At 36.5% G+C, this 15,569-nt stretch overlaps 1 long non-coding RNA gene across 2 annotated transcripts in view; it reads left to right on the forward strand.

The window, feature by feature from the left end:
- Positions 1–8,043: 8,043 nt before the first annotated feature.
- The window catches only part of LOC137481090 (uncharacterized), a 33,944-nt gene continuing 26,418 nt past the window's right edge, over positions 8,044–15,569 (forward strand). The window contains exons 1-2 of one of the 2 annotated variants that reach the window (XR_011003315.1): positions 8,044–8,086; positions 11,344–11,469. This is a non-coding gene — a long non-coding RNA (uncharacterized lncRNA). Of the gene's footprint in view, positions 8,087–9,051; positions 10,094–11,343; positions 11,470–15,569 lie in introns of those variants that run through there. The other variant, XR_011003316.1, reaches the window with a different exon arrangement.

Raw genomic sequence — 15,569 nt, forward strand, 5'->3', positions numbered from 1 at the left:
GCAGGGCCACACTCTTCTACATATAAATTCAATGGAAATAAGGCAGTGTTCTCTCCAAAGATCACCCAGTCTAAAATAGTGTCAGTGTTGAGTGTTTCTCTGTGTGTGGAGGCTTTTCCATGAGACAGAGCTGTACAGTATGGTTCTTTTCATAACACAATGAACTTTGCTGCTCAGAGAAAGCACTTTCAGTGCTCAGGAATCAGGAAAGAAAATTTAGATTGGCAGGGTAACTAGTGGGCTTAGTCAACATACAGTGCTTAAAAAGATATACTTGAAAGGAAGTTCATAACTGCTGCTTTGGTTATTTCATTGTATTCTTCCTGCTCCACTCTGCAGTTCTTTATCTGGATATACAGAAAGTTGACCTTATTAGAAAACAAGAACAGCAAATTTTATGGCATCAAGAGGCCACAGAGACCAAAACCAGAGATACCATCTCCCAGAAAACTGTGATCCTCCCAGAATGACTTCTTGGCTGGCTCCTGGTTTATGCAAGGAGCAACCTCCAGTCAGCCAGCCTGTGGGACCAGTCATTTAGCTCACTCTGACAAACCTTCTGTCTTTAAAAGGATCGAGATAGCTGGGCTTTATCTGCCACAGTGCCTGCTGCTTTTTCTTTCCCTAGTTCTGTTTGTCTTGCGGGATCGAGTCCTAGTTGCATAATTACGCTTTCCAGAATTAAACAGATAAATTGGCCTTAAAGAGATAATGTTAACATTGGGAGCAGCATCAGGTTCTTAATAAATTGAGGGGCATCAAAAGTGGTGATTTTCTAAACATTAATTTCCATAATTATAATTTTTTAATGAATTTCCAAAACAGACTGTACATTCAGCTGAAAGTCAGCAGCTTCCCTCTGCAAAGCCTGGTTCCCTCTGTCTCTGCATGCTGCAAACATGCACATTACAAGCTGTGGATAAATTTTCTTCCAGCCCGTGTCACAGCACTCTCTTCATATCATTGTATTGCTCCCCTCAGTATATTTGAGATTAACTTACACCACAAACACATCCCTCTGTATCAGGGAACCTTACATGTATGATTTGTTCTGGTATGGCATCATACAATAGTCACCACATAAGGCAGAAGCAACAATTAAAATTGATGTTATCCATTTAAATATTAATGATTTTAATAAGATTTACTATGAAAGTGTAATATGACTGACAACCAGTGATCATTTTAAATAACTTTTGACGCTAATGGCAGTGGACACTGTGTGTGTGTATGCAGGTGTCTTTTTTAATGCTGGGAGGTTGCTTAGCTGACACCCCAAATCAGAGAGCACTGTTTTTCAAACTAATTTTTATTGTCATCCAGTTTATTCTTTTTCTCATGCTATATGTCTCTTGTATCAATTCTAGACTAAAATAGTTCAAAAACAAAAAAGGTAATGGCACTTTCCACAGTATTTCAAAAGGTTTTTAAGTGGAAAAAGGTATTTAGTATTTTTAATAAGCATCTTCAATACTATTGAGTTGGTTTCTTTGTTCATATCACAAGATTAATTATGCTGTCAAGCACTTTCAAGGCCTGCTTAACAAAGATTCAGTGATATAATGGTTTGCTTCGCATTGCCTTTTTTCTGCATAGCAATCACAATCAGCATTAGACAATTTAAAACCCTTTCACAAGCCGGAAGTTCTGAAGAGCCTTTTAATCAACAAAAGTAATTTTGCAAACAACTAGATACAGCGTTTTTCATATTAACTAACTTGTATTAAACTCTGCTATGTGCTTGAATCTCTGGTTCTGGTAATGGATTATTCAGATTCGCAAGAGACTAAAAATGGGGAACACAATTAGCACAATATGCAGTTTGTACCCCATGAAAATTGTAATCTCATGCCATTCTCCAGCTTAATATAAGCATTGTATTAGTACTTCACTGCAGTTCCATATATTTTAATTTTCTCTTAATATGTTGTCCTTGTATAATTACTAATTTTTTCTAAATGCCTGGGTATGTAATCCTTGTGTTAAGGGAGACCACTGTTTCTACAGGACAGGTTAAAAATCAAATCCCAATACACTACAAGATTCTAAAATTCAAGTTACAATAGGAAAATCTGTTTAGAAACACTTGCTTTCTAAAATCATTGAGCTCAAGAATGCTTTATTCAGTAATTTTATTGCCATATAGCATTGAAAGAAATCCCACATGATTTAAAAACACTTATTTGATGGAGAGATTGTAAAAGCAAAAACACACTACGACGACTTCTTTTTGTCAAGCACATATATAAATGAAACTAACCTGTTAATGACACCTTTAAAACATTTTTTTTTTTTCTAAACTGCTAGAAGCATTAATTTGTACCGTTGCTGCATGTGGTAATTAGCAACTTCAGCAGTGATTTTCTCTGCCCTAAACCTTTCGTGTTTGACACTATTTCAGCCTGGGAGAGGAGTGACCCTGGGATACAGTGCTACAGGACAAGTGGAGCAAATCCTGTCACAAGAAATAACAGGGTCAGAAGACATTGCTAATGAAGTCATAGCAACTGGTTTAAAGAGCCAATCAGAGAAGGCAACAATCTGTAAATGAGGATATAATTAGCAGAAAAAATAACATGCTTTGGTTGGATTCTAGGGGAGCCAGTAATGAAGGCAATGACTGGATATTGAGAGAGATTCCAAAAGATTAGAGCAAACATTGTGCAACAAAGAATACCTAATTAGCAAAAAAGTGAATATGCCTTAATTAGAAGAAAAATGTATGATTGAAAGACATGGAGTAGGATTTTAATATGAATATAATAATGATTATTAGCCCAAATCTCCAGCATGAAAAAAAAAGTCCTATCTTCACTTTTTTTGCCTTTACTGTTTTGATAAATGGTCGTAAAGAAGATGGACTGTAAATTCATACCATGGCTGGGACATTAATACTATTAAAACAGACAATTTTGAGACAGTAATTTAATGGGTTTCCACCCAATTTACACATTTACTACCCCTAACACAGCACTGCAGACAAAGCAGCGCTGTGTCTTTTGGCTGGCCTTAATGTTCTTCTGGTGTGAGGAAGTAATTAAGGAAAGAATTTCAGGTGGGTGTCCTGTGGCATGTGAGCTAATGCTTGCTCCAGATATCTGCTAATAGGAAGGGACCCTGGGTGGTTCTTCATACAGAAAAAGAATCAGTGGTGCTGAGGCCTTGATTGTGTGTGCATAACTACAACACTGCTGCAACTTGCGTTTATTTATTGCTGTTTGGTTGATCTTTCTTTGGTAGTTTTTTTTTTTTTTTTAAGTAGGGACTGATCCAAAATTCATTAAATGCAAAGAAAAAGCTTCCAGTAAGTTCACAGGCTTCTAGATCAGACTCGGAGTGAGCAGAAACCCTGGAAATTTTATTAGTAAAAATTAAACATGTTATTATCCTGAACATAATAGATCCAAATAGAAGAATCCTATAATGGATTGTGCCAGTACAGTATATGCACAGTATTTATGGCTAGCAGTGATGAAAAGTATAATGTTCTACTGCTTATCATTTTATTACAATAGAAAAATCAGGACTCTAACTTGTTAATAATTTTTCACCTTTATAGACATCTAAATGGTATTATATTTCCTCCCTTTTTTCTTTTTACAAAATGGTTCTAGGATATTGATTGTCATTTATTTTTACTCATGATATTTAATTGTCATAATTAGCAATCCATGTCTCATTCTCTATCTTAAAAATATCCTGTCAATTTTATAGCGTATTTATAGATTAATTTAAATGTATAATTTAATTTATTACTGCATACCTTTGGTTTGTCTGTAACATTAAAATACTTATGGTACAGAATATTTTAATTAAAACTATTCATCAAATGAAGTCCAGGTAGCATCCTTATCCTTGTTTGCAGTAGGGGGTTCTGGCAGTGAAAGCAAGCAAAATAATGGGTCAATTAAAAAAAATCTAAATATAGCTTTTTCAGAGATCTGATTGCTTAACTCTAGGTTAAAAAATAAAAAGAAAGAAAGAAAAATGTGTTTGTCAGTGGATTTCACAAATTTAATTATGATTATTTTTGTCCTCTTGCACACATCAAATCTGCTAATGTGATGGCCAAAGCAGAAGTAAAACTATATAAGAAATGGGTTTGAATTTTCATGTGTGACATATCTCAATTTGACAGTGTCTGCAGGAAATTGGGATTTTGTTTTCAGAGGGTTCTTCTTGTGAAAGGAGCTGTACAATTAATTTTTTTCTAACACTGAGAAATTCACCCTCTATTTATGAGAATCAAACTATTTACCCTTTTGGGTCAATTGTTTCTTCATATTTAAGAAAGGAAAACTTTTAATGATATTTCTAATAAGCTAAGAGTTATTAGTTTGCTCTGCTAGGGAAAAAATACAGCATAACACTGTGATGAAAATCCCACCTCCAGCACAACTGAATCAAGGTTTTACTGCAGCTCTCAGTTGACAGAAGGTCTACCATTCTTTTGCCATGTATGCTATTAATTCACTTTCCAGAACTGTCAGGTACTTGGAAAGTAAGAGAAATATACTAAAAATATCAATGTATTTCCCTTCTTCCTTTTGCTAATGTATCTCCACCTATGCTATTTTAAATTAAGCAGTGAAGTAGTGTTGAAAGTTCTGAATGGCTCAGATAACAAAATAGATTAAAAAAAATTAACCAGTTAAACAAGAAAAATAAGAAGAAATAGAATCAGCTGACAACTTAATTGTTCAGCTTGTATGCAAATATTCTGACAATAATTTGCCAATGCTTTTGAATATAAGTTTAGAAACACATAATTATAACATTAATTGTTTCTTCTGCCTTAATTCTAGGTTTCTGTCACAAAATAGAAGGCTTAACTGTAAGTCATGAGGAAATATAAAAGTATATTCATTTTGTATTCAATTAGCTTTAAGCATATTCCAGTGCAGTGCAGTATTACAATAATTATTTATGTTAATCTACAGAGGAAGATACAGTGCATTGGCATAATAAATTGTCTTTCTGCTGTGTAGCAATGCCTTTTGAATCACCTTCTGTACTCAGAAATAAGAGCATCTACCTGAATGGAGTAGTTGTCAGATTGTAGGATAAAGACAATGAACTAGTGGCATGTAGGGAAGATACAGCCCTACAAAGTCCACCATTCATATCAATATTTAATTTTTAAACTGTGTTATGATAAAATTGAATGTCTGAGTGTGAGTCTGAAGTGAGAAGAGAGGACATGATGCTGGAAGGCTGGATTGGAATTTGGCCCGGGTTTCTTATTCTTATTCCAGCTCTGAATGCTAAATTAATCACTGAGATTTATATGAAGATGAAAGCTGCACAACATCTTCATCAAGGAAAAATAGGGTTACAATTCAATAAATTGTGTGGTAATACTTTATTGACTAATGAATATACAGCTCCTTCTAACTGCAGTATTTTACTTTTGGGGACTGTAACAGCGTTGCAATTACATTACTAGTATTTGCTAAAAATATGTGTCTTCTCTCCTGATCTTAAAACATACTTTGAAAAAGGGAGTGAAAGAAGACCCAGAGAGCAGGTTATGCACCATCCTAGAGTCTTGTGGGGAAATAAACCATGCACAGATAATAACAGTGCAAACAAGTTGATGCTGCTATTTTTAAACAAGCTGTTATTATTGACTAGCAGAGGTTGCTGGAGGTGGGATGCTGTTAATGACAAAAGCTCTGAACAGTAGAATTGCTACTAATCCATGTGCCAGAGAGCCTGATAATGAGAAACACCTAAGTGCAGAATTAAATGGTCCTCTAAAATAATTTCTGCTACATACTTGATAAGGAGTCATAGCATCCTAAGCAGCCCCTTTTCTTTTTCAGAAATCTCTATCCACAGAGATCCCATATTACTCCGTTCACAAATTAGAGAGATGAGGAAATCTTCAGGGGATTATTAGTGAAGCTTTCAAAAAGAGAGGAACCTAATCACTTTGAAACAGAAAAGAAACATTCTGGGAAAACCTATTTTAGGCCCCATTCAGGGAAAAAAGTCATGGCACAGAAAAAATTGGTGACCAGTGATAGGACCTGAGGGAATGGCCTGAAGTTGTGTCAGGGCAGGGTTAGGTTGGATATTAGAAAAAGGCTCTTCCCCCAGAGGGTGCTGGCACTGCCCAGGCTCCCCAGGGAATGGGCAGGGTCCCGAGGCTGCCAGAGCTCCAGGAGCGTTTGGACACCAGGGATGGACAGGGGCGATTGCTGGGATGTCTGCAGGGACAGGGGCTGGATCCATGATCCCTGTGGGTCTCTCCCACCCAGGATGTTCTGTGATTCTATGCTGTATCCTAAAGCAGATCCATAAGTGTGCAGCTCCCTGAAGTGCTGCAGCTGATGGAAGCCAAGTGTTGTGGGACACTTGGCATTTTGCAGATGAATGGCCTGCACTGAGCAGCCTTTTGTCTTCTTTTTCTCAGATCCCATCTTGTTTTTCCTGGTGGCTGTCCTAGCCCACAGAGGCATGAAGTGAGAAGACCAGTCTGCTCTGAGATCCTGAGTGAATTTGCTGGATTGTGGAGTCATTTGGAAGCTGGCAGGGGAGCTGTGATTGTTATTTCCTACACCTGGTTGTGAACATGCACCTGCTGACCACATCTACCTTACCAGAGGGTGAAAAATCACGGAATCATAGAAGGGTAAGGGCTTGGAATAGACCTTAAAAATCCCCTAATCCCAACCCTCCTGCCATGGGCAGGGACACCTCCCACCAGACCTTATCCAACCTGGCCTTGAGCAATGCCAGGCTTGGAGCATCCACAGCCTCCTGGGCAATCTGTCCAGTGTCCCACCACACTCACCGTGGACAATTTCTTCCTACCACCAGAGGCAAAGGAGCTGTGATGTGTTAATACCTACACAAATTCAGGTTCTAGACATCTTGAGTTTTGGCCCATGGGTTTCTGCAGTTCTCGCTTTCTGTATGCATTTGACATATTTAATGACTAGAAACAATTTGGCCACAGAAATTACTCCAGAAATACTCAAAATGTGTCAGTTTTATATTATCAGATTTCCTTAAAAAGAACTTGCAACACTTTGACATGAGTTTCGGATCTAAATTGGTTTTGAAAACAAGTTTTGAAAATTTGTGACATTAATTTATGTGCTTCTTTAAATCATAAACCTTTCAAAAATCAGAATTTTCCAGAATTTGAAATCCAATTAATAAATCAGCCTACATTAACTCAGCCTTAGGTTCCTGAAAAGATTTGTGAACTTTAACATCTCTTTCAACAGGCCTGTTCTGCATTTTGATTTTCTACTGCAATGCAATCCAAGTGAGATTTATATGACTACACATTTTGTTGCAAACATTCACAGCTCAAAGCTATTACCTGACTGTCTTCCATATCAGGCCATTTATGTATCTAAGAAAACACTGGCATCTGTTTAATATTTTATTGCTTTAAAAATATCTTTGTTGTTCAGATACAATCTCACTCTAACATTTTCATGAATAAAGCCTTTATTCTTTCTGTAGAGCAGAGGACATTTGCCTTCTTAAAAATAATATTAACTATGAGTTGACCCATAATCTGCATTGCAAGAAAATCATGTAATAAGATTTTTCCCTTCAGAATGGGTCGTGAGTTTATTTGTTTTTTATTTTTTTCTTAAATTTTCTAATATTTTCCTTGATTGCAAACAGGAAATGTAATGCCTTGTGACGCTTTGTATTGAACTTCAAAAAAAAATACATTAAAATCATCCATAACTGCTTTCAGCTTTAGGCCCTAACAGTTTATATTATTACAGATACATTAATTCTTAAGAAGCTTGAAATGTGTACAGGTCTATCCCTTCATTATTAAAAATGCATAACTTATGTACCCCAGCAATCTAAACTGTAGATCACTTTTTCAAGGAAGAAAATGTAATTATCCCTATTTTATAGACAAGTTAATGCCACAGTGAACATAAAGCAAACAGAGCTCCTATAAAAAGAAGAATGACAAAGCCAAAATTCTGTTGCCTTTTCCATTTTGATTTGTCTCAAATTAACTCATGGCTGATTTTTTTTATTTTTTATTCTCTCAACACAAGGCTGCCAAAATAGGAGAAAATTAAGTGGAATCAAACACAAGGTGAACATCTTCAAATCAAACCTTCTTCAAAGCAAGCTCTGAATCAGAGAGACAGGGACAACCTTAAAGCAAAACCTCACAGTGTAGGACAGAACAGTTTTTCATGATCCAGCATTACACAGAATAGAAATAATACACAGATAAGAGAGAGAGACAGAGATTGCTCTCTTTCCACAGAGAGATGGCTCAGTCAAATAGGTAAGAGGTTCATGGCACCTGCTTGTCTATGGGTGTGAAGTGGATCTAAACCCAGCAAATTGCTTAGCTCCCCCTAGGAGAAAAAAGTTACTGACAGCACTGGAACACTTGGAGAATTTCTCTGCCTTCATCTTGCTTGGATACTGGGCTTTGTAGTGCTGTCTAGTTCCTGATAAGCAGCATTTAACAAATGAGCACTTTCCAGGGCTGAAATAGCCAAGGACAGGTTGAGAAGGCTCAAGGTTTCTAGTCTGCACCTGCTTATGTCAAGGCTCAAGATGAGTAGGAGGAGGTGGATGAAGCGTAGCATAAACCTTTCCTTTTCATGGTTTTATCAACTCCAGCCCTCCAAACCTCGTGCTTTGTGGCCAGGGTCTAATCCAGAAGATCTGTGTGTTCTCGTGTCACATCTGCTGGGAGCTGCATTGGAAAACTTGTGTGAGGTCTTCTCTGCTTCACAAGCTCTGGAGAAGGCAAACTCAGCTCTCCTTTCCCAGATCTCTGCGGCTCCCAGAGTGCTGCTGGTCCTGCGACCTGGCTGCTGGCACAGGGGGAGCAACAGCTCAACATCAAGGACAGATTTTCATCTCTGCTTGAACCAACATCTACCATGTGATGTCCTTCCTTTGCATCAGGAGTGGAGGAGGGGAGGGAAAGCTTCCTGAGAATGAAATGTGTAATGCTGGCAAAACAGTAAAGCCATCAGCTAACACAGGTGTAAATGATAAAGAGAAAGGAGTGCCTGACTCTGTAAGGCTGGGGGAATCTTCTCAAGTAATCACTGCTGTTTTCAGCCTTTCACCAAATATTTGGTCTTCTGGGTGTTTCTTCAGGGAGAGCTTTTAACAGACAAACCCTCAGTGTGAGAAGAGGCTGGGTTCAAGTGTGATTTCAAGTGACTCCATTGAGCCAGTCAGAGACAATATGTATGTACCCATCTAGGAAAGAATACATGGGGAATTGTGTGATAGAAGTGGAATTATATGGCAATTGAGTACAAAGGGAAATGCAGAACAAATGAACAGCTGAAATGAAAAATCTGAAAAGGGACTCAATCAAAAACAAGATGAAAAATTTTTTGTAAAATACTAATTTGTGAAATGTGAAAATAGAAGAAACTTATTAAGGTAGAAAATATTTTGGTTTCAAATATAATTTTTATTCATAATTTGAAAATTATAAATTGACTAATAATTGTATGCATTGAAACTGCAGTGAAGATGTTTTAGGACAATTTTGGGAGAGGGAAGCAAGGAAAATTTTATGAAAATTCACAAATATATGTTGAAAATAAGATCACAAGAATAATTTCTATAAGAAATTACCCAACTGGCCCTGGTACCATTGTTATAAGTATTGACACTGTAAAAACAAAAATGGTTGGAATACAATCCAATTGTCTGTTTCCCAGGAACACAGACCTGTACAAAAACACTTGGGGATTCTCTTTCTTGAAATCACATCTTTGTGGCTGAACTGCCAGTGCTCATAGATGAAGAAAATAAGAAAGCTTTGTCTAAAACAGAAAGATTTCCTGAGTCCAGTTTTTGAACATGACCGTAAGAAACACCAGCACCATGTGCCTATTTCTTCAGCACAGCACATTTCACTACAGTTTTTAGAATACACAGTGAGTGAGAAGGTGCTTAGATGCATAGTCAGTAGAGAACTCTCCATTCACTTCTTGTCTGCATGTGATTTTAAACATCCTTCAGCTAAATCAGAGATCCAAATGGAAAATTAATTACTTACAGACATCAAGTGAATTTGTGACACTCCCTGGAGACTTTGTGCCCATAAAATATCTAGGTAGTCTTTCTCTTCTGACAGATATAAGATATAATTTAAATTTAATGTATACTTCAAGTATTATTAAGTAATGATTCAATTATTAAATGTAAGTTTATAATATATTGCAATGTTTTGTATTTTCTTTTTTCTGTTGTACATCTGTGATTAACAAATATAGAAAATACTAGGGGGAAAAACAATGTATGGAGTGTATGCAAATTTGCACACGTTGGCCATACAGTTGTGCCAAGCTGCTTATTTTAGCAGATGGAAATCTTATAGAAAAAAATGTTTTCTATTTGCTGTTACAAGTCATGGAAGCTTCACAGAGGAATAAGCATACAGGTGTAAAGGGAAGCAGAGATGGCAGCATGGAACAAAAGACACCAAAAAATATTGTGGTGTCTAAATTAAAACCATAAGATGTTTCCACAGTTGGAATGTAAATCTGTGTGGACGGATGCCTTCACTCCTGGTCTTTGTTTCTGCTGAATTTCAATCCTCCTACAGAGATGTGATGGAGGGCAGATGGGAGCTCTGTTCTAGATAGAATAAGTAGGCAAACATCCTTTCTTTTACTTTTAACATTGTTTAGTGAAGGAAATGAGGTGGGGAAAAAAGAATTATTGGTAGGATGAACTTAAATGCAAAAAATAAAAATAATTATTTCCCTGTAACTGTTACAGGGAAATTGTTTTATTTTAAGCAACTATTGGCCTAAATTGAAATTTAAAAACTGCCTTTTTTTCAATAATAATTTCACTGCATATAAGTATTTAAATAATTTCATTATTATCAGCAAATTTCTATTTTAATACATGGAAGAATATTTTGTATGCAAGTTTATTTAAAACTACTATGTGATGTCATGTTGAAGGAAGTTGTCTGTGTTTCTGTTTTTTACTAGTATATCACCTGTATTCTTGTTTGTTGGAAAAGAATGATTTTATGTCTGTATTCCCAAATTAGTCTTTTAATTCTTACAATTTCTATTAATTCTTATTAATTGATAAGGTGGTTTTACACAACAGCTGGGAAAAGACTTTTGACTTTCTTTCTACATTTTCACCTGGACCAGACTGATTTTTCTTGGACAATAGTACCTGAGGAATCAGGCAGCTTCTCATGTTTTTTTCTTAATTGATGGAAAAGAACAGATAAAATGTTTATAATTCTTTTTAAATATTCCTTAAATAAACATCTTTATAGATAATTCCTTTCTGTTTGTTTTTGTTTTTGTTTTTGTTTTTGTTTTTGTTTTTTAACAGAATGTCAGTGTTGCCCATTTGCAGGATTTAAAGAGGAAATGAATGGAGAACATCAGGTCCCCAAGCTTTGGGAAATTCTGGCCCAGGATCTTATTCAGTAGATGAACTTCCTGTGTGCTGCACCAGGTAAAGGAATCCCCATTGCAATGAAAGGGACCAGCATTTTATTGTTCACACATTCCACTTAAGGTTTTACTTTGTGCATCACTGTTATTACAGCAGTTATGAGAAAAATTTTGTTGTACCAATTATGCTCTACAAATAAGTTTTGTGATGTGTGAAATAAAGTCCAAGCAATCCTAAATTTTGAGATCTGACTTCAAGTTCAGCTCTGAACTTATTTGCTCAAGTATAAAATGATAAAGGTGCCTGTCCAAGGCTCTTAAATAATAACTTTTTTAATTATATGGTCAATTAAATTAGATTTAACCTTAACAGAACTGAACTCGGTTCCAAAGGAACTTACCATTACTTTTCATCCCTTCACATCTCAGAGTCCCTCATCAAACAGATGACACCCTAAGTGTGGGATATTTTGCATAATAAAGGGGAAGTTCTAGAGTCTAATAGGCTTCAAAGAGAAAGCCATAGACTGTTCTGTTCCATGTAATGAGGACATTAGTCCAATTGTTTCTGCTAATTGCAGCTGTTGTTGGGTGGCAGAGAGAAAGAAATGATGGCTGGTCTCAGTCTTCTGGGGCATCTTCTTGGGTATGCATCATATCTCACCCCAGGTGAGTGTGCAGGGGTCAGTGAGAGATGAGGCATTCTTACGTTGCTCTTAGCAAACTGTTGAAGTTCTATGAACAGAAGTCTGATGATAACATGATGGACCTACTGATATCAAGTGTCACCTGGGAGAAGTGGCTTAAATCTTTATGTGCAGACAAAACACATGCTAATGGTGACCTGTGGCCAGAGATGTTGGGCATCTGTGTCTTTCCATAATGCCATGGGAACCAGTGGGTACTTACCTCTTTTGAACTCAGTTATTTATACAAATTCCCTGTGTTTCCTGTGCTTACTCCTATCCACAGCAGTGGCATTTCTCTGAAGATTCAAAGGCTTTATGCTCTATCTGCTGATCTAATTAGCTTGCCTGAGAAGCAAAACAGATTAGCTGTCTTGAGCCAGAGGCACATGCTAATGGAGCTAGGAGATGGCTTTATACCACACAGCTGTATCCTCAGAGCTAATCCAAAGGTCTTGAACACCCACAGAATGATTCCCATTTGCTTCAGCAGAAGAGGGCTAAGGCCCTGAGCTTTGAAACTGTTTGTCTCAGAATGTAATGTACATTGGTGTCAAGCATGGCTGTGCCCGAAGAGCAAAATATTAACCTATAGTAACAGTACTTTGCACTTACCTAGAAGCTCTCAAATAATCATTTCTGTGCACTTTAATTAATTAACCTTTACAACAACATGTCTTTGAGGGTTAGCTAAGGATCAGAACTGAGTGACAAGTTTAAAAAGTCTCCAGTTATTCATTTATGTTGAGACTATTTTTGATTGGAGTGTATTTTTGTCTTTTTTCAGATTTTCATTCTCATAACACTGTTTTTAAAAGCATGTTTTAATCATAAGCACTTAAATATTCATCAAGTAAAAATGAGTGTTTGTACTTCTACCGGCATCTATTGGGTAACAGTTCACTGCTTCTGCCTTTTACTGCTTCTCCTTTCACAGCACCTGCTGCCTCTTTCCCCATATCCCTTAATCATTTTCTGGTGTGTCCTCACCAGTCCCTATTAAAGCAATGCTGATTCTTAAACCTCTTTGTTCCAGTGTGAAATCCAAAATATTAAGACAGGCGGAATCCGTTATGTGTTGTATTGAGCTGGTGGGCTAAGATAGACAATTAGAGGAAAACACACCAGACCTCCCAACTCACTGTATTGACTAAGGCTCAGAGTTTCATCAGCAGCTCTTTAGGAAGTTAGTCTTAAAGAGATGACAACTCAAAGACATTTGTGAATATTTTTGAATAATCAATATATTTAATTTTCCTGTGAGTTTTAAATTCCTTGGATGTTATATGAATGGTAGATATGTACAGGGTGAAGAAGTCCTGATAGTTGTTTTCTAGTCTTTAAATGGGACTGTCTCTCTTACCCATGGGCTAGAATAATGCAATATGTCGACTTTTGTGAAGAAAAAAAATCCTTACCCATCATTGTTAAAAGTTAGGTAATGTCTAAATATTCCGCTGGAGACTAAAATTTGGAGTGAAAATAGTACAGAAATACCAACTAATGGGCTTTGTTGGATCTAAACCAGTAACTAGTTAAAAAAATTGGAAAAGGATCTTGATTCTCCATCTCCCTTTTCTGTGAGCTAGAATGAGGAAGTTCCTTTCCCTCATGAGTATATTGTTATTAAGTTTGTCAAAAAATTAAAAAATTCTCTGGGTTTCTTTCATTTGCAATGTTTACTTCCTAGGAGTCATTAGTTAATGCATCTTGAACTACATTAGCTCATTCAGGTTTGTGGTTGATCTGATAGCTATGTTCCATGAATCCCATGTGCCATCTGGCTGCAGTTCCATTTGGATCATATTTAGTCATTAGCTGCTAAAAAGATCTCTGGTTATTTATCTTAGTGAATAAGAACTGGAGTTTAGCATTATTTTCATATGATACAAAAAGTCTTTTTTTCAGAGATCTATATTTTTAAGTTTGCTTATTGTATTTTTAAATTCACTTTTAGGCTAATATTTTTAATTGCTATGTTACAAAGATTCCATGTTGTTTGTTTGTTTATACTGAGTCATTATATAATGACCCTCTGCTAGGATTTCTCTTGGAGTCTAAATGTTCCTTATTGTTCTATTGTTTCATTTAAAAGAACAATCATTGGTGACACGTAAATGAGTAAAGTTTTATAAAAATAACTTGGAATAAATTTTTAATAAGACGTATTATTATCCTTTGACTCATAGCAAGTCATTCATAAACACCATTAAATCCTGATAATTATAGCTGTAGCTGCAGGGTTACTACCTTTACAGTCCTTATGCAGACTTCATTTAGAGGTCCAGTGGGGACATGCACACAACTGCTACAAAATGTTGCTATTAATGGTTTCCTTTGGAACAGTATTGTGCTAGATTAAACATTCACTCATGAAACAAAAATGTTTATAGGTCATCTAATAGCTAAGCATTCTGTGGCTTAAAGTAAATCCTTTAGCATTGGATTTCAGATTTTAGGACTTGCACAATTTTCTTTTTTTTTCTTCTGTATACAACAAGAAATATAGAGATTTTGTAGTGGAGCAAAAAGCTCAGTAATTTTCTCTGAATAATGCAGCAATCACCATTTTCCCCAAAGTAAACTGGACTATTTTGGTCTATAAAGATGCTTAATAACTTTTGCAGTACCTCCTTTTCTTTTTTGCCCCTTTGCTGCTCAGTTTCAGAGTTACCTTCTGGGATAGAAGGGATGCAGGTACTTACTGGATATTGCTTTCAGCTTCATGTCTTGTGAAGTACATGCTAATATATTTCCAGGAAATTTCAGATCTAGATTTAAACATCACAGCTCTCATTCTTCTAGAAAATAATCTAGATGTCAGTTTTGGAGCTGCATAGGATCTTTTGAGTATCTAATAATGTAAATCCCTTCTAGGAACATTCAACAGAAAGGATTTTTAGGAACGTTAGTAGTGTTATATCTCCAAACTCTGCTCTGTCCTAAAACAAAAATCTCCCAAGATACAGTTAAACCCCAATGTGCAGTGGAATTTGCACCGTCTCCTTTTGCTAGTGGCCATTTTCCTTTTCCCAGTGCAGTTTACTCTCAATTCTCCCCAGTGAGACAAGCTGAGCACAAAGCAGAGTGGCACTTCTCAGGACCTGCTCAGCTCTGATGGTCTTTCCCCAGCTGCTCCGTGCTAGCAGTCCCTGCCAGGGATATCAGACATCCACGAGTTACTGGGCTGATGTCAGCAAGCTGCTGTTGTGGTACCACACCCCTAGAAACTGCTTCCACCTTGGACTGATTTCATTTTAATACCACCTTTTTGCAGTCTTCTCACCACTGTTTGGCTTCCTTCAATGGCCTTTGCTCGCTGAAAGCCTCAGAGCTGAGACTTTGCATTATGTCTTAAAAAATAAGAAGGAAAGAGAGAAATGAAGGGAGGAAAAGAAAGAGAGAGAAAGAAAAAGAAAAAAAGGAAAAAGGAAAGAAAGAAAGAGAGGGAAAGAAAGAAAAAGAAAGGAAAGAA

Source organism: Anomalospiza imberbis, chromosome 12 (assembly GCF_031753505.1).
Source record: "Anomalospiza imberbis isolate Cuckoo-Finch-1a 21T00152 chromosome 12, ASM3175350v1, whole genome shotgun sequence".
Classification (NCBI taxonomy): domain Eukaryota; kingdom Metazoa; phylum Chordata; class Aves; order Passeriformes; family Viduidae; genus Anomalospiza; species Anomalospiza imberbis.